This window comes from Schistocerca gregaria, chromosome 3 (genome assembly GCF_023897955.1).
Source record: "Schistocerca gregaria isolate iqSchGreg1 chromosome 3, iqSchGreg1.2, whole genome shotgun sequence".
In the NCBI taxonomy this organism is placed as follows: domain Eukaryota; kingdom Metazoa; phylum Arthropoda; class Insecta; order Orthoptera; family Acrididae; genus Schistocerca; species Schistocerca gregaria.
In genome coordinates this window covers 882,322,221-882,344,975 of record NC_064922.1, presented here as the reverse complement: position 1 = coordinate 882,344,975, position 22,755 = coordinate 882,322,221, and the positions used below count along the sequence as shown (strand labels likewise).

The following is a 22,755-nucleotide window of genomic DNA, read 5'->3' as shown; positions in this document are numbered from 1 at the left end:
GCCTCTGCTCTAGGCTCCTGGTGCATGCTGACTGCTGTTCATCAGAGACGAAGGCTGGAATTTGCGCGCCAATATCGCAACTGGACGTCCACTATGGGTGGCAGGTTGTCTTTTCATATGAATCACGTTTTATGCTCCATTAGGCAGACGGCCGTTGGCGTGAACAGCGGGAACGGCTCAAAGCAAACATCCTGGAACAGTCATTTGAAGGAAGTGTTATGGTCGGGGGATCGTTTCCGCAGCATTGTCTGAATGGCCTTGTCATTCTGTAAGGCACAATGGATTAAACCAAATATCCATGACACAGCAGCCTTGTCATACTCTAAGGCACAATGGATTAAACCAAATATCCATGGCAAAACATATTTTCGGAGATAATGTCCACCACTACATGCAGGGTAGTTTTCCTCAGCATTATGGCATCTACTAGCAGGAAAATGCAACATTTCACACATCTCATAGTGTATCTGCACCAGGATGAGTTTACCACACTTCCCTCGCCACAAAACCCCCTGAATTTAAACCCAATCGAGAATCTGTGGGACCACCTTGGTCGAGATTTTCACGCCGTAGATCACCAGCCGAGAAACCTAGCGTATACGGTAAAGGCACTACAGTAGACATACGAGGGTCACTCCAAAAGAAATGCACACTTTTTTTTTAATCCATCTTTTATTCTACTTGTTTAAAAGTTTTATAGTGTGTAGATACATCCTTTAGCAACAATATTTTCATTTCTCCACATAATTTCCATCCCTCTCAACTGCCTTACACCATCTTCGAACCAGCGCCTGTATACCCGCACTGTAAAATTCTGGACCAACCTGTTGTAGCCACTGTTTGGCAGCGTGCACAAGGGAGTCATCAACTTCAAACCTTGTTCCATTAAGGGAGTATTTAAATTTCCCAAAGAGATGATAGCCACGTGGAGCCAGGTCAGGACAGTAAGGTGGGTGTTTCAGTGTTGTCCATCCGAGTTTTGTGAACGCTTCCATGGTTTTCTGACTGACATGTGGCCGTGCATTGTCGTGCAACAGCAAAACATCCTGCTTTTGCCGATGTGGTCGAACACGACTCAGTCTAGCTTGAAGTTTCTTCAGTGTCGTCATATGTTGTTGTTGTGGTCTTCAGTCCTGAGACTGGTTTGATGCAGCTCTCCATGCTACTCTATCCTGTGCGAGCTTCTTCATCTCCCAGTACATACTGCAACCTACATCCTTCTGAATCTGCTTAGTGTAGTCATCTCTTGGTCTCCCTCTACGATTTTTACCCGCCACGCTGCCCTCCAATACTAAATTGGTGATCCCTTGATGCCTCAGAACATGTCCTACCAACCGATCCCTTCTTCTGGTCAAGTTGTGCCACAAACTTCTCTTCTCCCCAATCCTATTCAATACTTCCTCATTAGTTATGTGATCTACCCATCTAATCTTCAGCATTCTTCTGTAGCACCACACTTCGAAAGCTTCTATTCTCTTCTTGTCCAAACTGTTTATCATCCATGTTTCACTTCCATACATGGCTACACTCCATACAAATACTTTCAGAAATGACTTCCTGACACTTGAATCTATACTCGATGTTAACAAATTTCTCTTCTTCAGAAACGCTTTCCTTGCCATTGCCAGTCTATATTTTATATCCTCTCTACTTCGACCATCATCAGTTATTTTGCTCCCCAAATAGCAAAACTCCTTTACTACTTTAAGTGTCTCATTTCCTAATCTAATTCCCTGAGCATCACCCGACTAAATTCGACTACATTCCATTATCCTCGTTTTGCCTTTGTTGATGTTCATCTTATATCCTCCTTTCAAGACACTATCCATTCCGTTCAACTGCTCTTCCAAGTCCTTTGCTGTCTCTGACAGCATTACAATGTCATCGGCGAACCTCAAAGTTTTTATTTCTTCTCCATGGATTTTAATACCTACTCCGAATTTTTCTTTTGTTTCCTTCACTGCTTGCTCAACATACAGATTGAATAACATCGGGATAGGCTACAACCCTGTCTGACTCCCTTTCCGACCACTGCTTCCCTTTCATGTCCCTCGACTCTTATAACTGCCATCTGGTTTCTGTACAAATTGTGAATAGCCTTTCGCTCCCTGTATTTTACCCCTGCCACCTTCAGAATTTGAAAGAGAGTATTCCAGTCAACATTGTCAAAAGCTTTCTCTAAGTCTACAAATGTTAGAAGCGTATGTTTGCCCTACCTTAATCTAGCTTCTAAGATAAGTCGTAAGGTCAGTATTGCCTCACGTGTTCCAGTATTTCTACGGAATCCAAACTGATCTTCCCCGAGGTCGGGTTCTACTAATTTTTCCATTCGTCTGTAAAGAATTCGAGTTATTATTTTGCAGCTGTGGCTTATTAAACTGATTGTTCGGTAATTTTCACATCTGTCAACACCTGCTTTCTTTGGGATTGGAATTATTATATTCTTCTTGAAGTCTGAGGGTATTTCGCCTGTTTCATACATCTTGCTCACCAGATGTTACAGTTTTGTCAGAACTGGCTCTCCCAAGGCCGTCAGTAGTTCCAATGGAATGTTGTCTACTCCTGGGGCCTTGTTTCGACTCAGGTCTTTCAGTGCTCTGTCAAACTCTTCACGCAGTATATCTCCCATTCCATCTTCATCTACGTCCTCTTCCATTTCCATAATATTGTCCTCAAGTACATCGCCCTTGTATAGACCCTCTATATACTCCTTCACCTTTCTGCTTTCCCTTCTTTGCTGAGAACTGTGTTTCCAACTGAGCTCTTGATGTTCACACAAGTGGTTCTCTTATCTCCAAAATTCTCTTTAATTTCCCTGTAGGTAGTATCTATCTTACCCCTAGTGAGATAAGCCTCTACATCCTTACATTTGTCCTCTAGCCATGCCTGCTTAGCCATTTTGCACTTCCTGTCGATCTCATTTTTGAGACGTTAGTATTCCTTTTTGCCTGCTTCATTTACTGCGTTTTTATATTTTCTCCTCTCATCAGTTAAATTCAATATTTCTTCTGTTACCCAAGGATTTCTACTAGCTCTCGTCTTTTTACCTACTTGATCCTCTGCTGCCTTCACTACTTCATCCCTCAAAGCTACCCATTCTTCTTCTACTGTATTTCTTTCCCCTATTCCTGTCAATTGCTCCCTTATGCTCTCCCTGAAACTCTATACGACCTCTGGTTCTTTTAGTTTATCTAGGTCCCATCTCCTATGCATCAGAATTTATGGTGGTTGCATGTGGCTTGATGTCCACAAGCAAGAGTCCTTCGGAAGTGTAAAACACCGTAGCCATAACTTTTCCAGCAGAAGGTGTGGTTTTGAACTTTTTTTTCTAGGGTGAATTTGCATGATGCCACTCCATTGATTGCCTCTTCGTCTCTGGTGAAAAATGATGGAGCCATGTTTCATTATCTGTCACAATTCTTTCAAGAAATTCACCTCCACCATTCTCGTACTGTTCCAAAAGATCGCTGCATACCGTTTTTCTTGTTTGTTTGTGAGCCACTGCCAACATCCTCGGAACCCACCTGACACAAACCTTTTTTAACGCCAACAGTTTCAGTATTCTACAAACACTTCCTTCCCGTATCCCAACGCAGAACGACAATTCGTTCTCTGTGATGCGTCTGTCAGCAGTCACCAATTCGTTAACTCTCTGCACATTTGTCTGGAGTGTGTGCAGTACGAGGCCTGCCGCTGAGAGGACAATCCTCAATATTTCCGTGCCTGCTTTCATCACATAATCTGCTTGACCACCGACTAACTGTACTGCGATCGACAGTAGCATCTCCATACACCTTTTTCTACCTCTTGTGGATGCTTCCCACTGTCTCATTTCCACAGCACAGGATTTCTATGACAGCACGCTGCTTCTGGCGAACGTCAAGTGTAGCAGCCATCTTGAAGACAAGCTCACGGGAACAGGTTGAACTAAGTTTGAAAACAGGAGGGAAGGATTTATCTACACACTATAAAACTTTCACACATGCAGAATGAAAACTGTATTTTTACAAAAATAGTGTGCGTTTCTTTTGGAGTGACCCTCGTATCTCCACATCCCTATCAGTACCTCCCAGAAGTTCAGCGACGCTGTTCTTGCACGTCTCGCAGTGATTCGCACGGCAAAATGTGGTTATTAAGGCTTTTGACAGTTCGTCACATTAATGTGATTGGACAGAGTGTAACTGCAAATTAGAAGCTTTGTCCATGCACTGAGTCTATGACTGCTCATTACATGATGTCATAGATAACTAAATACAAAAGAGGGACTAACAAGCCACTTATTGTTGTTCATCATTTACTGTAACTTACACCCCTGGATTCCCTTCAAGCGTTACTCTTTCTCTGAACCTTTTTATTTTCATTTTAACAATAACGTTTGATCGTTTATTCTACACACATCAAAAATAGTTTTTCATCACCTCGGTTCCCAGAACTCCTGTAGATAGACATTGACTCTCGATACTGTATCACAGACAGTGCCTCTGACTGTTCAGAGATGTCACTAAACGCGCCCAAGGATGTAAACAACCACGCACGAGCAGCGCCTATTAGACAGAGGGGGTCCGACAGCCGATCAGTTCCAGTCATTCCCTCAGGAAGGAGGTACACACCTCATGTTGTCTGTAGTTCAACCATGCTTAGACGGTCAATAATGCGGTTCGATAGCCTCCACATTGTTGCTTAGTGCCAGGAAGGGCTCTCAACAAGGGAAGTGTCCAGGCGTCTCAGAGTGAACCAAAGCGACGCTGTTCGGACATGGAGGAGATACAGAGAGCCAGGAACGGTTGATGACATGCCTCGCTCAGGCCGTCCAAGGGCTACTACATCTGCAGTGGATGACCGCTACCTACGGATTATGGCTCGGAGGAACCCGGACAGCAATGCCACAATGTTCAGTAAAGCTTTTCGTGCAGCCACGGCACGTCGTGTTACTACTCAAAGTGTGCGCAATAGGCTGCATGATGCGCAGCTTAACTCCCGACGTCCATGTCGAGGTCCATCTCTGCAACCGCGACACCATGCAGCGCAGTACAGATGGGCTCAAAAACATACCGAATGGACCGCTCAGGATTGGTACCACGTTCTTGTCACAAATGAGTGTCACATATGCTTTCAACCAGACAATCGTCAGAGACGTGTCTGGAGGCAACCCGGTCAGGATGATCGCCTTAGACACACTGTCCAGCGAGTGCAGCGAGGTGGATGTTCCCTGCTGTTTTGGGAGGGCATTATGTGGGGTCGACGTACACCGCTGGTGGTCATGGAAGGCGCAGTAATTGCTGTACAATACATGAGTTCCATCCTCCGACCGATAGTGCAACCAAATTGGCAGCAAATTGGCGAGGCAATCGTCTTCATGGACGACAATTCGCGCCCCCATCGCGCGCATATTGTGAATGACTTCCTTCAGGATAACGACATCGTTCGACTAGAGTGGCCAGCATGTTCTCCAGACATGAACCCTCTTGAACATGCCTGGGATTGATTGAAAAGGGCTGTTATGGACGACGTGACCCACCAACCACTCTGACGGAAACACGCCGAATCGCCGTTGAAGCGTGGGACAATCTGGACAAACAGTGCCTTGATGAACTTGTAGACAGTATGCCACGACGAATACAGGCATGCATCAATGTAAGAGGACGTGATACTGGGTATTAGAGGTACCGGTGTGTACAGCAGTCTGAACCACCACTTCTGTATGGTGGTACAACATGCAACATGTGGTTTTCATGAGCAATAAAGAAGGCGGAAATGATGTTTATGTTGATCTCTACTCCAATTTTTTGTACAGGTTCAGAAACTTTCGGAACCGAGGTGACGCAAAGCTTTTTTTGATGTGGGTTTTCAGATCCTAAATACCTTAACCAATAATAAATAAATTTTGAAACATAATAGTCTGTATGAAGCAATATTCATTGCTACAAGTAAGTAGAGAATCAACGTAACAGATAACCAGTTAGAACATTGTAATTTGATGGTATCTGTTTGTAATTCAACTATTATGACTACTACTAAACGGTGTGAGCATGTACACATCTAACATCTGCCACGACCTCTTCCAGCATACTAAATTATCTTGCTGTTCACGAACGTTGGATAATGAAAATTCACTTTTCGGGTAATATACAGTAATAAGTGCATCGTTACAGGTATTTATCGGGGGTGCAGCCAACACTGTTAGATCTGACATAGCTTTCGGAGGCACATCCACCCACGTTCCGTTCGAGTGAGGATCGGGGCGGTTCCTCGCATGTTAGGTTTGGGATAGTACTGGCAGCATTCCACAGGGTTAAAAAATCATTTATTCCCTGCATAGTATAAATGTTAACACATTTAGGCGTGTACTACTTAATTGAGCCAGCTTGTACCCTCTGCTAACCTAATAATGACTCAAGGGTGCTGTGGGAGATGTCCATGCAATATATTCGAATCCGTAACTACAAAAACCCTCCTTAATGTAACTATTATAAATTTGTTACCTACATCCATGTGTCAAAATGCTTCACAATTTCCCCTTTAGCAATATTACAGACACTTAAGAACAACAGTATACTGAGGAAGTAATCAGAATTTGCAACAGATGCTGTGTGACTTTACGGCAAAACTGTATAAAAAAGGAAGAGGACACCACATACACTATGTGATCATAAGTATCCGGACACGTGGTTGAAAATGAATTACAAGTTTGTGGCGCCCTCCATAGGTAATGCTGGAATTCAATATGGTGCTGACCCACCCTTAGCCTTGATGATAGCTTCCACTCTCGTAGGCATACGTTCAATCATTTCTGCGGAACATACTAATGTACATGATCTGTGAATGTGAAAGTCCTATCTCTAGTCCTTCAAGGTGTTCTGTTCTTTCTGAACATGAGTATCTTTTTTTCCGCCACCAGTGGTGGTAGACATTATCCGCCTCACGGGAGGATTGATGGTCCGTGGCTTACAAGATGATGGAGGGAAAAAAATGTAGCCCTGACACGCCCTGCCATGTCCGGTGAATGAGATATGAATGAGACAACACAGCCTTCAGCTGCCTACCCTTGAGGGGTAACTGTCTGACCAATGACCTGTGTGCTCTGAGCTGCACAATACACAACTGCTCTAGTGTTCGTCATGCAGTCAGCAATAATTAAACACTGCTCCATGCATGTCTGGGGAGGGGGGGCAGTAGTTGTTAAACCTACAACCAGGAGGCTACCATTGGAAGTTGTGTGGAATATGTTCCTGCACTTCCACAGTGGAATTGATACACAGAAAGAGTGTACTTTGTTTAAAGAAAATGAACCCCAAAACCACTACAGTGTAATTATTATGTGGAAGATATGTACTTTGTCTAAGAGAAATGTCTCATTTAAACAGGTGGGCTAGACCCAAGACCTTATTTTTCCTTGTCCTAAAAAGAAAGTTTGTAATAATAATAAAAATAATAACAATAATAAATAATCCTAGACAATCCCCAGGTGTGCTAGAAGTTCCTTTCCTGTGGTATTATGTGATAATAAACTATGAGCTGATAATTAAATACTGCTACAGATAATTCTGGAAGCACCTGACAAATGTTCTAAGTGTTTAAATAAATAGACAACTTTTTAAGATTTTTGGCCATTTTACACTGTCTTTTTTTTAATTTGATGTCCATTGGGTAGGAAGGAAAATATCTTGGGGAGCCATACGTGATAGTGACATAATAATGTTGATCATATTGGATTCCCCATATTGGATCATAAATTATTCTGAGTAATAAATGTCAAACTACAAGGATTCTAAATAAATAACCACCGCCCACCCTAACTGGGTAAGCAATTATAGCTGGAACCTAAATAAGCGCCGGTGATCAGTCCAAATTGCCTAAAGCGGTGTGGGAGGGCAATGGAAAAGGGGAGTATGTGTTGAAAACAATGGAAGCCATGAGTTAGCACCAATTGTAATCATCAAATGCTGCAGATCCCAATGATTGGAAAAAAAGTGCAGCCCATGCCTATGCACAACCAGATTAACAGAAAAGATCAAAGGAAGTACTGGCAAATTTCATCAACGTCCTTCTGTTGTTAAAGCCTAGATATGTTATGAGCTCAATCACAGTGAGGCATCTCAAACAGAATTTCCTTGAGCATGCTAAGCTTGGATAGCGAAAAAAAAACGATCAACTGGAACATAAGAAACTTCCTGACAGATTAAAACTGTGTGCCGGACCGAGACTCGAACTCGGCACCTTTGCCTTTCGCGGGAAAGTGCACTTCCATCTGAACATCCAAGCACGACACACGACCCGTCTTCACAGCTTCAATTCTGTCAGTACCTCGTCTCCTACCTTCCAAACTTCACATAAGCTCTTCTACGAACCTAGCAGAACTAGCACTCCTGGAAGAAAGGATATTGCGGAGACATGGCTAAGCCACAGCCTGGGGAATGTTTCCAGAATGAGATTTTCACTCCCGAGTTCGAGTCTAGGTCCGGCACACAGTTTTAATCTGTCAGGAAGTTTCATATCAGCACACACTCCTCTGCAGAGTGAAAATCTCATTCTTGAAACTGGAACATACCTTGCACTTTTCTCACATTACACCCTGAAAGACCGGCTACTGTGGCCGAGCGGTTCTAGGCTCTTCAGTCCGGAACCACGTTGCTGCTACGGTCGCAGGTTCGAATCCTGCCTCGGACAAGGAAGAGTGTGATGTCCGTAGAATAGTTAGGTTTAAGTAGTTCTAAGTCTAGGAGACTGATGACCTCAGATGTTAAGTTCCTTAGTGCTTAGAGCCATTTAGCCATCCTGAAAGCCATGAATCACGGAAATCAGATAGATGCAGAGTTTCCTGATTTCCGAAAAGCACTTAAATCTGCACCACACCAACCTTTCTTAACAAAAATACGATCTTATGGGTATCAAACAAAACGTGTGACTCGGTTAGGATGCTTTGGTAGGCTGATAGAGCATCCTATCAACAAAAATAGAAGTAACTTCGGATGTTCCCCAGGGAAGTGTATTGGGACATAGTTTGTTCATGCTGTATATTAATCATGTGGCAAGAACATTAATAGCAATCTCAGACTTTTCGCAGATGATACAGATATTTATAATTATAGTACTATCTAAAAGACCTTATAAATATTCAGGCAGTTGTTAATAAGTTTTCAAAGTTGTGCAAAGACTAGCAACTTTGTTTAAATGTACAGAAATGTAAAATTAAACACCTGACAAAACGAAAAAGCGTAGTAGCTAGTGGTTACAGTATCAGTGACTCATAACCAGAATCAGTCAACTCACTCGAATGCCTGGATGTCACATTTTGCTGGAGTATGAAATGGAACCATCTCATAGCCTCAATCGTACTTGAAGCAGGTCGCTGACTTCGATTAATTGTCAGGATATCGAGAAAATACAGTCTACAATGGAGGCTGCGTATTTGTACGTGTTATCTTAGAATATTACTCAAATCCGTTGAATATATACCAAATAGGAATAACAACGGATATTAAATGTATATAAAGAAAAGTGACACGAATGGTCACAAGTTTGTTCAACTCACTGAAGAATGCCGCAGTAATCTCAGAAACCTAAATTGGCAGACCAATCATTCCACGATAACCTACCAACGCCAGGGAACTAGTATTTAGTGAAGAAACTAGAGATAGTCTTCAGCCCCATATGTATCGCTCCCACTGTTCGTAGGAACTTTGAAGAGAAAATTAGACTAATTTCAACATTTACTGAGTCATTCTTCCCGCGCTCCGTAAACAATTGGAACAGAAACAAATCATGACATGTGATAGCACGGTCAGTACATTCTGTCATGCCCTTCACAGTGGCTTGCAGAGTATGACTGCAGATGTAGATGTAGAGGTTGGTGAATGCTTCCTTCAGGCTTCCAGATCATGATGACAGCTTCTCTGTCTACACTCATTATTCCCGTCGTTTGCAACAATAAATAGCATAAAAAATATCACGTGAATAATTTGTTGAATACTCTGTGTTGCCATCATTGATATACTCTATGAAGGAAATGAGCTTAACAAAAAATAAAAAAATGAAAAGGAAAAAAGAGAATATAGAGGTCATTAGAGATCTTTAATGACGAGACAGGTCTGATTGCAACAGCGCGTTCAGCATGAGAAACAAATTATTTGACTGTGTCAAGTTTAATTTCTTACTCAACGACAGATCTGTCATTTCGAGTACGCTGTTAGTGATGTTTTCTCCTCATTGACCTACGAGTTCTCTTTTTTTGTATTTTTTCAAGTGATTGCGGTTGAGACAGAGGGCAGGAGGGACCAAAATGATATATACGACTAACTTATGGACGCAAATAAAAAGAACGTTATCGCCAAGTGACCCAAAAAAGTTTCTGACACTCACTGATGAGTCATTCTGCCAAAGTTTACGTTGGTGTATTAAGTCCTCGTAAGCATACGTACCGTATCGCACTCCTTAGGACCAACACGTTTTGTTTGTAAACGTGCAATGCTTTTCGACTCGCATAAAAACCAGCTATGTTCCTATCGCAATAAAGCTATCACGTTTTGCGTAAATTCACTATTTGCTCTGTTACGAGATCATCTCATGAGGTAATGAAACTAAGGATGAAAAAGTATTTATTGCATATAAACGAGTTATATGCTTATTATATCGTACTGATAATGTATCACTCGGAGGAGTCATCAACTAACTCGAAATTCTAAGAGTTAACAGCTTTTAAATTTACTCTTTCGCATTGTTTATAGAAACAGCAGAAGTAAGTTACTAACGCATTGTTACATACGTTGCAAACAATTTCCATATAGATTTGTTGCTTCCATGTATGTTAATGTGTTGTAGCTTCTGGTGAAAATAATTGTAAGAAGGTGACCGGATACCAGGTACAGGAAATTTGAAACTAAATTAAAACTATATAATAGAATCTGTCTTTATGATCTGCAACGTTATCCTTCAATACAGACTCTTGATATTTGTTAAGCGTGTTCAGTTGGGAAGCTGAAATGTTTCACGTTTCTCGGTTGTGTCTAACAGTTAATATATGGAATCTAACTAAATTTAAAGACTTCATACAGTTAACTCGTGTCATTCATCTTCGCTGATGGTTTTTCAACTTTCGTTTGATGTGGATCCACATTCAAAATCTCGCTTACATGACACGTCTTGTGTTTCACCTGATCTTGCAACGTGCCAAACTATAATTTAAAATTTTCGTTCAGGGTAAAAATATTGATACTTGCCTTTTTGATGAAATTTGTGCTTTCTTAAACTGTTTTCTTTTTTCGCATGGTCATCTGCCTAATTATTATTTTTATTTTCATTTTTTATTATTGTTGGGACAAGACGCGAACCCAACTCCTGACCTTTAATTTACTGGTAAAGTGGAATAAAAGAAAGGTACAGCTGAGGAAAAGGGACGTAAATGTTATCCTGTGCAGAACGTACTTAGATCGACTGTCTTAACATTTATGAAGTATTCGTTGGTCATGGTATGAGGAAGACATCATGTGCTTACAACGTATGGCCTGTCTAGAAAAATTTTGGACTTAAGCACGAAGTTTAATCACCTAAAAAGAACTTAGGTGTGGGAAGGATAATATAAATCCAACATCGTTATTATTGTGACTAGGTCTAAAAAAAATTTTGAGACGTAAATGTTAAGCATTTGCTTAGCAATGGTTACAACGCATGAACATCCTATTGACTTAGCACACAAATGGTCATGAATGAACTTATGAACAAGTCTCTAACATCCCGCAACACGGGCCATATAAAATAGATGGTTATTATGCAAGATTAGCCTATTTGACCTGAAATGGTCTATCAAGTCAAAATAAACGAATGCACGTGCCTGGTTGAGCTTCATGACGTAGTTATGGCCATGAGTTACAGAAAACCCTAAAGTAGGGGATAATGTGGCGGCAATGGGTTACTCAATTTGTCTTCATGAAGGCGATCCACCCACATACTGTAAAAACTGTGTGGGGAACTCTGCCATCATAATTCGGGCCTGATGACCATTGCTATTGGACTTAGGGAATGATAGCGGAATTATATTTAAAGCTAAAGTGGGACTTGGCGAACATCGCTCCAGTCAACACACTTAAAATAATTGACCGACAAAGGTCAAAATGTACTTAAAGAACCAGTTAAACTATGGGAGGATGACGGGAAAATGGTTAAATTATGATGTGATTTGGCGAACAACGCTACAAAGGACACCTTTAAACATCATTGAGTAAGATCAATTCAAACTGATCCAGCCAGTCTGAACCAAAACTTCGTATCCAGTAGATTGTGGCAAGGTGACGTTACCCTCCCGTGATACTTATATGGACATGTTTGCCATTAATTATGTTAATAAAAAGTTGTGTATGACTAGGTGATGGCATCACTGTTATCATATACACATAATATTGTCCACAGTCGGTCATATTGAAGGATTATGTGGTAGCATCTATATTCTATAATGGGGTAGTGACTTGGTGATCGTCATTCTGGTTACTCCACGTACATGCTATTGACCGGCGAAGTTATTATCCACTAATTAAATCAAATGTTGAAACCGTTCTTAACTCTAGAACGTGCATACTGAATATCGGTTGACCATCTGCGTGCATGTTCAACGTGTTCAATACGCCAAATATTAACCATTTACGCTCCTACCCTATACTGGTATAATGGAAATCGGAACCCATCTGGCAAGCCCATGGTTTACCAGTCGTCTAGGCTCAAACTGGTGTAGTCATGAGTCCACGAGACGCGCGACAGGCTATATCGTGCTGTTAGCAAAGGCACTCGCGTCGGACGTCTGCTGCCATAACCCATTAACGCTAAATTTCGCTGCACTGTTCTAACTGAAACGTTCGTCGTACATCCCACATTGATTTCTGCGGTTATTTGAGACAGCGCTGCTTCTCTCTTACCACTGACAGCCATCCGCAAACGCTGCTGCTTCGGTAGTTAAGTGAAGGCCGTTGAACACAGCGTTGTTCATGGCGAAATGTGAAGCCTGAAATGTGGTATTCTCGGCACACTCTTCACACTGTGGATCTCGACGTATCGAATTCCCTAAATATTTTCGAAATGGAAAGTCCCATTCATCTAGTTCCAACTACTATTCCGCGTTCAGAGACTGTGAATTCCCGTCGTGCGGCCGCATTCACGTCGGAAACCTTTTAACATGAATCACCTAAGTACAAGTGACAGCTTCTCCATGGCACGGGCCTTGTGTACGCGATATTACCGCCATCTGTATACGTGCATACCGCTCTCCCGTGTCACTCACTGTAAATACCTAGGCGTGCGAGACGGTAGTCATAAAGTATAAATTATCACATTGAAAAATAAAATACGTAATTAATATTATGTTTCAGTTGTTTACAGATAAATGTCTACAGCCCACGTACACACAAAAACCCACGCAAGACAGTACCACAGCACGCCGATAGAGAAGTCAGAAGCAAATGGCGCAGATCATCCCCTCTTTATGAAGGAGCTGTAGAATTTTGTGTTTGTTTCCTGTAGCGGCGTGCCACGAGGTTGTGACGTGGGGATTTCGTTGTGTACAGACACGTGCCTGTAAACAAGTAATAAAATCATTAATTTCGGGAATTTATTTCTTTGGAGGTGGTAGCTGAAAGTCTGTGTCTACCCATCGTAACAATTGCGTTGAGGTATGAAATAGTTTTACGACACTATCACTCTCAATATTAAGCAGAAGGTAATTCTCCGCAATATTGAGAGTGGTAGTGATGTTCAGTCCCAATGGGGCACTGTCAAGTTGGGCGTTCCCCAAGGGTCGGTGCTGGAGCCACTGCTGTTTCTTATTTATATAAATGATATGCCTTCTAGTATTACAGGTGATTCAAAAATATTTCTGTTTGCTGATGACACCAGCTTCGTAGTGAAGGATCTTGTGTGTAATGTTGAAACAGTATCAAGTAATGTAGTTCATGAAATAAGTTCGTGGCTTGTGGAAAATAATTTGATGCTAAATCACAGTAAGACTCAGTTTTTACAGTTTCTAACTCACAATTCAACAAGAACCGATTTTGATCAGACAGAATGGGCATATTATAAGCGAGACGGAACAGTTCAAGTTCCTGGCCGTTCGGATAGATAGTAAGCTGCTGTGGAAAGCCCATGTTCACGATATTGTTCAGAAACTAAATGCAGTTTTATTTACCATTAGTATCTGAAATAAGTGACAGTTCAACACGAAAAATAGTCTACTTCGCATATTTTCATACGCTTATGTCATATGGTATTATCTTTTGGGGTAATTCTTCTGATTCAAAAAGGGTATTTTTGGCTCAAAAACGGGCTGTTCGAGCTATATGTGGTGTAAGTTCGAGGACCTCTTGTCGATCCCTATTCAATAGTCTGGGAATTCTGACATTGCCCTCACAATATATATTTTCTTTGATGTCGTTTGTTGTTAGCAATATTAACTTATACCCAAGAGTTAGCAGCTTTCACTCAGTTACTACTAGGCAGAAATCAAATCTGCATGTGGAATGCACTTCCTTGACTCTTCTGCAGAAAAGAGTGCAATATTCTGCTGCATCCAATTTCAATAAGCTGCCACAAGAACTCAAAAATCTTAGCAGTAGCCCAAACTCTTTTAAATCTAAACTTAAGAGTTTCCGACCGGCCGAGTTGGTCGTGCTGTTCTAGGCGCTCCAGTCTGGAAACGCGCCACCACTACGGTCGCAGCTTCGAATCCTGCTCGGGCACTGATGTGTGTGATGTCCTTAGGTTAGTTGGGTTTAAGTAGTTCTAAGTTCTAGGGGACTGATGACCACAGCAGTTGAGTCCCATAGTGCTCAGAGACATTTTTTTTTATTATTTTTTTTTTTTTTTGAAGAGTTTCCTCGTGGCTCACTCCTTCTATTCTGTCGAGGAGCTCCTGGAAGAGCTAAAAAATTAAGCAAATTCTAGTGTTACATTGTTGATTTTCTTTATTTAAACTTACGACTTGTCGCCTGAATATGTTTCTTATATTTCATTTTATCTGTTTCTACAATCGTGTTCTAATTTCATGTGTTGACTCGTTCCATGACCATGGAGGCTTCTCCTTAATTTGATCCTACGGAACAATAAATAAATAAATAAAATAAACACGGGCTCAGTCGAAAGTAAAGCAAATGGTACTGCGATAGGTTACTGGGAAAATGCACTTCATCTACAAAGGAGATTGTACACAGAACGCTTGTACAGTCCATACTAGATACTGCTCAAGTGTGTGGAATCCACATCAAATCGGACTCATGGAGGACGACCGGGGAATACAAAGAAGTTTGGTGCGAATGGTCCAGGGTGGAGACTGATCCAAACTCGTAAGTGGCAGACGCCTGAACACCGTCGCATTACACCTCCTAAGGACCTACTTAGAAAACATGAACAGCAGCCTTTCATGGCAGAAACTATATCTACATGGATACTCTGCAAATCACATTTAAGTGCCGGGCAGAGGGTTCATCGAATTACCTTCACAATTCTCTATTATTCCAATCTCGTATAGCAGGCAGGCAGGCAAGGCACTCCGTCTTCAGGCCACAAGTGGCCCATCGGGACCATCTGACCGCCGTGTCATCGTCAGAGGAGGATGCGGATAGGAGGGGCGTGTGGTCAGCACACCACTCTCCCGGTCGTTATGATGGTTTTCTTTGACCGGAGCCGCTACTATTCGGTCGAGTAGCTCCTCAGTTGGCATCACGAGGCTGAGTGCACCCCGAAAAATGGCACCAGCGCATGGCGGCCCGGATGGTCACCCATCCAACTGCCGGCCACGCCCGACAGTGCTTAACTTCGGTGATCTCACGGGAACCGGTGTATGCACTGTGGCAAGGCCGTTGCCTAATCTCGTACAGCGCGCGTAAAGAATAAACATCTATATCTTTCCGTACGAGCTCTGATTTCCCTTATTTTATCTTGGTGATCGTTCCTCCCTATGTAAGAACGTGTCAACAAAATATTTTCGCATTCGGAGGAGAACGTTGGTGATTGGAATTTCGTGAGAAAATTCCGTCGCAACGAAAAACGCCTTTCTTTTAATTACGTCCATACCAAATCCTGTATCATTTCTGTGACACTCTCTCCCATTTTTTGCGATAATACAAAACGTGCTGCCTTTGTTTGAACTTTTTCGATGTATTCCGTCAGTCCTATATGGTAAGGATCCCACAGCGCGCAGCAGTATTCCAACAGGAGGACGGACAAGCGTAGTGTAGGCAGTCTCCTTAGAAGGTCTGTTCTGAGTGTCCTGCCAATAAAACGCAGTCTTTGGTTAGCCTCCCCCACAACATTTTCTATGTGTTTCTTCCAATTTAAGTTGTTCGTAATTGTAATACCTAGGTATTTAGTTGAATTTACGGCTTTTCGATTAGACTGATTTATCGCGTAACCGAAGTTTAACGAGTTTCTTTTAGCACTCATGTGGATGACTTCTTCGTTATTTAAGGTCAACTTCCACTTTTCACACCATTCCGATATTTCTTCTAAATCGTTTTTAGTTTGTTTTGATCTTCTGATGACTTTATTAGTCGATAAACGACAGCGTCACCTGCAAACAACCGAAGACGGCTGCTCAGATTGTCTCCCAAATCGTTTATATAGAGAAGGAACACCAAAGGGCCTATAACACTACCTTGGGGAACGCCAGAAATCACTTCTATTTTATTCGATGACTTCCCGTCAGGTACTACGAACTGTGACCTCTCCGACAGGAAATCACATATCCAGTCACATAATTGAGACGATATTCCACAAGCACGAAATTTCACTACGAGCCGCTTGTGTGGTACAGTGTCAAAAGCCTTCCGGAAATCCAGAAATACGGAATCGATTTGAAATCCTTCGTCAATAGCACTCAGCACTTGATGTGAATAAAGAGCTAGTTGTGCGTCACAAGAACGATGCTTTCTAAACCCATACTGACTGTGTGTCAATAGACCGTTTCCTTCTGGGTAATTCATTATGTCCGAACACAATACATGTGCTAAAATCCTGTAGCACATCGACGTTAACGATATGGCCTGTAATATAGTGAATTACTCTACTACCTTTCTTGAATATTGGTGTGACCTGTGCACTTTCTAGTCTTTGGGTACGGATCTTTCGTCAAGCGAACGTTTGATATGGTTGTTAAGTATGGAGCTAATGCATGAGCATACTCTGAAAGGAACCTAAAACTAAAATTACTCCTCGGCCTCCTACGTGCTTATCCCGACATGTGTAACTAGTGAAGATAAAACTAGGCAAGTAACAGTTCCCACGGAAGGGTACGACGTGTATTTAAAAAAAAAATGTTCAAATGTGTGTGAAATCTTATGGGACTTAACTGCTAAGGTCATCAGTCCCTAACCTTACGCACTACTTAACCTAAATTATCCTAAGGACAAACACACACACTCATGCCCGAGGGAGGACTCGAACCTCCGCCGGGACCAGCCGTACAGTCCGTCACTGCAGCGCCTTATACCGCTAAAAAAACTTCCTTAAGGGCCGATAAATTCAAACCGGTCGTAATTTTATTTGTTTATAGTGGTGACAGAATAAGACCGCGTCATTGTGCTATCACTATGTAGTTGTTTCGATGAAATAATTTAGTTTCCTGTGGTTCAGGGTTCAGTCAAGCTGTAACAGTTTTTTCGGAAGGCTGAACATGGAATAACACTTAAATCAGTTTATTAGTTACTGTTCCGTTTTTTCTACTTCTGATGTTTTCTCTTGTACCGCAAGCAGACTGATTTCCCGGTGAACTTTCTGGTTTTTCCTCCAGTGATTCGTATAAGACCGTTTCGGACCGAACATTCTTTGGGCTTGGGTCGCCCCTACTGGATTTTCCATTCCCTTGGTTACGAGCTACATTCTCATTTGGTTGCGTCGGTATTTTACTTCGTTGCTTATCTGGAGCAGCAGCAGACGCTTTCGCAGTTTCGGTTGCCGGCGCCTGCCCTGAAGTGTTGACCGTGATTTCAGTTTGACCACCATTTCCTCGCTCTTTATTAATTTCATTCACTTTCTGATTGAGGGAAACAAATGGAGACTGCAGTTTTGTAACCTCTCCCTGAATTTGTTTATTAACAGATAGCTCCTGAACTTTGCAATCGGCTACTGCACCTGTTGTTTCTTGCAAATTAATGATGATTACACCCCATTCATTTTCTGGTACCGTATGTGTATTATCTTTCTGTTCATCAGTTTCTATTTGCATTTTGCCTTCAGGTTTCTGTGCCTCCTCATCGCACTGTTTTTGCTTGCGAAGTGAGGGAGTGGGACAAAACAGCTCGTCCTCTGAACAACTATCAGTTATTTCCAGAGGTCGTTTTTTCGATTGCATTTCAGTTTCACGAGTAGTGGTAACAGGGTTTCCCTTTGTTGTTAACGGTGGAAATTGACTGTTATCGTGAACGGAGACATGAGCTTGGCCCGCTGCGTTAACATCGTCAACCAGTTGATCCGGGCTATTCTTTGGTAACAGATCATTGAAGGTAAGCTTCTGAAGCTGTATCAAATTACTTTTAAGAACAAAAGTTCGCAGCGGACATTCCTGTCTGACGTGGCCGGTTTCGTTACGTATATGACATGTAGCTTCCTGACCTGTATAAACAATCTGTGCCTTATACCAACAAACAGTTATGTGAGACGGAATATTCGTCTTAACGTCCATCTCTACACAGCGGACCCCTTTGAAACACTGCAGTTTAAAGCGAGGCGACCATCTTTCATTTGCAATTGATTTAACGTCTCCGTAGTTTGAAAGAGCTTCCTTAGTCTTATCATTTTCAATTTCAATGGGTCGATTCAAGACACGAACGGTTTTGTAATGAATGTCCACTCTATAGATGGAAACCTTACTTTTATAACCATTTCTATGCACAAAATCTACGTCATAGCCCCACTTCCGTAACACTTTATCAGCAGTCGAAGCACTGATTAACTTGACAAAAACACAGTATTTTTCCTGATCCAGTTGCCAGGTATGGACGGTTTCAGAATAGAGACCAATTACCTGTGTAATCCAGTCATCTATTTCCAGGGATGTCGGCTGAACAGGACGGGATTCCTTGTCTTCCTGATCAGATCAGATCACAAGGAATAGGAATGAACACGCAGATTAAAGGGCGGACAGCACTCGGCGAAGCGTAAGTACAGCGATGTAAACACGGAAGTGCAGGGCAGCGGTCAACAGCGACCACTCGCGAGCGCGGCTGAAACGGAACTGCTCCGCTAATCGCCCGTGGCGACGGGTCTTTCTTCGTATGCTGCATAAGCGAATGGAACATTGCGAAATCTTAACATGTGGCACAGTCAAAAACGCCCTCTTCCACGAAGTTCACAGCAATGTGGATGTAGAGTACATTCTTTACAGCAACTTCCATCTGTGACATTTTGTCTCTCACTGCAGTGACTACGTTAATGCGGTCTGTGATGGGACTAATTTAGTACAATGGCTGAGACAAGAATAGAGACGCAGCTACTGTACCTCCATTGTCCTCCGGAGGTTGCGGAGGAGGAGCTCCGCCCACCACCGTCGCCACCGACAGTAAAATGAGCACCGCGAGGGCGCGCAACGTTGTGCTCGCGGCAGGCATGGCGGCTTCTCTGGCTGTCCCCGCGCTCGGCCAGCTACGGCTCTGTCCGTGACTCAGAAGCGCACCCAGCTCGACCTGTGACGCCAACAACTGGCTGCAGATAACACGACGGTCAACACGGCGCCGTAAGATCGGTTCGGGTCTCCCGAAAAGTTCACGTTGTACCGGGTGATCAAAAAGTCAGTATGAATTTGAAAACTTAATAAACCACGGAATAATGTAGATAGAGAGCTAAAAATTGGCACACGTGCTTGGAATGACGTGGGGTTTTATTAGAACCACCCCATATAGCTAGACGCGTGAAAGATCTCTTGCACGCGTAGTTTGGTGATGATCGTGTGCTCAGCCGCCACTTTCGTCATGCTTGGCCTCCCAGGTCCCCAGACCTAGGTACGTGCGATTATTGGCTTTGGGGTTACCTGAAGTCGCAAGTGTATCGTGATCGACCGACATCTCTAGGGATGCTGAAAGACAACATCCGACGCCAATGCCTCACCGTAACTCCGGACATGCTTTACAGTGCTGTTCACAACATTATTCCTCGACTACAGCTATTGTTGAGGAATGATGGTGGACATAATGAGCATTCCCTGTAAAGAACATCATCTTTGCTTTGTCTTACTTTGTTATGCTAGTTATTGCTATTCTGATCAGATGAAGCGCCATCTGTCGGACATTTTTTGCACTTTTTTTTGTTCTAATAAAACCCCATGTCATTCCAAGCATGTGTGTCAATTTGTACTTCTCTATCTACATTATTCCGTGATTTATTCAGTTTTCAAATTTATACTGACTTTTTGATCACCCGGTAGATGCTGGACATTATTTGTCTGTCTCTGTATCTAAGCTCAAGCCTTTTTCTTCTTTGTACCGTACAATACAAAAAGCAACACAAATTTCCAGTCCTTGATAACAGTTCGAAATCGTGTAAAGACTGACAACTCGTTTTAAATATTCAGAAATTCAAAACTGCGCACTTCACAAAACGCGAAAGAGTGCTATGACTACAATATCAATGAGCTGTTACCGGAATCAGTAAACTGACACAAGTTCTTGGATGTAATAATTTGTATGCGTATGGACTGGAACGATCAGGAAGAGTCAGGTATAGGTGAAGCAGGTGGCACACTTCAGTTCATTGCGAAAACTATCTGTCACCGTCATTTTCAAAAATCTGAATTGATATATGTTTCAAGATAAACGCCAATAGATGCTAAAGCCTATTTACAAACTTAACAATAAACAGTATAGGTGATGAGTCTAGAAATACAGGTGAGTCACTAACTACATCCGCCAAGAATAACACCGTAAGTTTGAAAGGTGGCTACACTAAATCACAGCGCCAGAGATTGCGCCAAAGATTATTATTCCGCCGCCTCCACTGGGCGCAGTAGTAGTTCTGAGGATGTCGAGAGCAGTCGTTGTTCTGTTGGGCGAGAGAGTAGACGATCTGAGTGTTGACTGAAATGTTGTACTGTTCGATTGGTGTAATGTATAGATGGAAGAAGATGCAACTGTCAGACTATATCTGAGAAAGGAGATGGGCTTTTGATTTATGATGCTGGTGTAATGGAATATTTTCGTTAATATAAAATTAGGTAAAAAGGTATTACAGTTTTCTTTAATAACAATCCCTCTTGCTCACAGTTACAGTCAACAAAGCATCTGGCTCATGTTCATTTATTGGACTTGTAACTCTGGTTTCTTTGTGCAGTTATAGTATTTCTGGTTTTTCAGTTAGTTCATTGTAAATGGTGTTTAAAATATTTTGTCGTATTGAGAAAGAATCGAGCCCGATACATGTACATTGAGTCACACTACCACACACGGAGCCGTTACACTTGTGTTTTGTTGTTTCGTTGCTTTTATAGTTTCAGGGGACTTAATCAATTGTGTTAATGGAAATTCCTTGTCATTCTTTATTTTTATTCTATGCTGTCAGAATACTAATACTAGTCAGGGCTAACCGGTTACGAGGCTTCGTAACCGGTCACACAGCTAGTAAAATTATTGCATTTATTCATTAATATTATCTTTTCTTTTTAATTTAAAATGGTTCAAATGGCTCTGAGCACTATGGGACTTAACATCTATGGTCATCAGTCCCCTAGAACCTAGAACTACTTAAACCTAACTAACCTAAGGACATCACACAACACCCAGCCATCACGAGGCAGAGAAAATCCCTGACCCCGCCGGGAATCGAACCCGGGAACCCGGGCGTGGGAAGCGATCTTTTTAATTAAGCCCACTTGCAAGTTTGATAGGAGCTGAAAAGTTTGTGGGACAAAAGTTGCGTGGGACAAGAGGGGCCATAATGTGACGTTGGTTCTTTGTTGCTTGGTGGGGTCGCTTCAGAGATATGAAGGTCAACTTTATTTCTTTAAATGGGATGCTATAGTTTGTTGCTTATTTTCTGGCAGCGGCTATCGAGACGAATCCAATGATGTGTCACAGTAAGGTCTTTGAAGGTAAATGACGGTCACAAAGGTGGCATCAACATCCATTTACAGAAGATGTTTGAAGTGATCACCATTGGTATCAATGCAGTGTTGCAATCTTCTTATAATGGATTGAGTGGTATTCCTTATCACATTGGCACTTACTGAAGCACATGCTCTGACGATTCTCTCGCGCATATCTTCAGCTGTAGTTGGAACGTATTTATAAACAATGTCTTTTATGAATCCCTACAAGAAAAAATCCAGAAGCGTCAAGTCTGGCGAACGAGCCGGCCACGACACATCTCCTCCGCGTCCAATCCAACGATTTGGGAATTGCCTCTGCAACTCATTTCTAGCCATCAGCGAAAAATGTGCCGAACACCCATCGTGTTGATCCACATACTGTTCCTTTTTCCTAAAGGTATTTCATTCAATAATAGGGAATGTGGTATACTTCCTAACATTAAGATTTCCTTCGATGAAATAGGGGCCTATAATTCTGTCTTCCAGAATCCCACACCATATATTCACCGACCACGGTTGTCGGTGTGCAACTTGCCGCAGCCAACATGGATTTTCAAATGGTTCAAATGGCTCTGAGGACTATGGATTTTCAGTTGCCTAATAATGTATGTTACGCAAATTAACATTTCCATGGTTTATGAATGTAGCCTCGTCTGTAAATAAAATCAAAGTAACAAATGTCTCATCCCGCTTAATCTGAAGTTGAGCCC

The 22,755-nt window shown here is 42.2% G+C and overlaps 2 pseudogenes; both read right to left on the bottom strand.

Moving 5' to 3' along the window:
• The window catches only part of LOC126355652 (KRAB-A domain-containing protein 2-like), a 30,504-nt pseudogene extending 10,927 nt beyond the window's left edge, over positions 1–19,577 (bottom strand).
• On the bottom strand, positions 15,721–15,838 carry LOC126357198 (5S ribosomal RNA; annotated as a pseudogene).
• Positions 19,578–22,755: the final 3,178 nt, after the last annotated feature.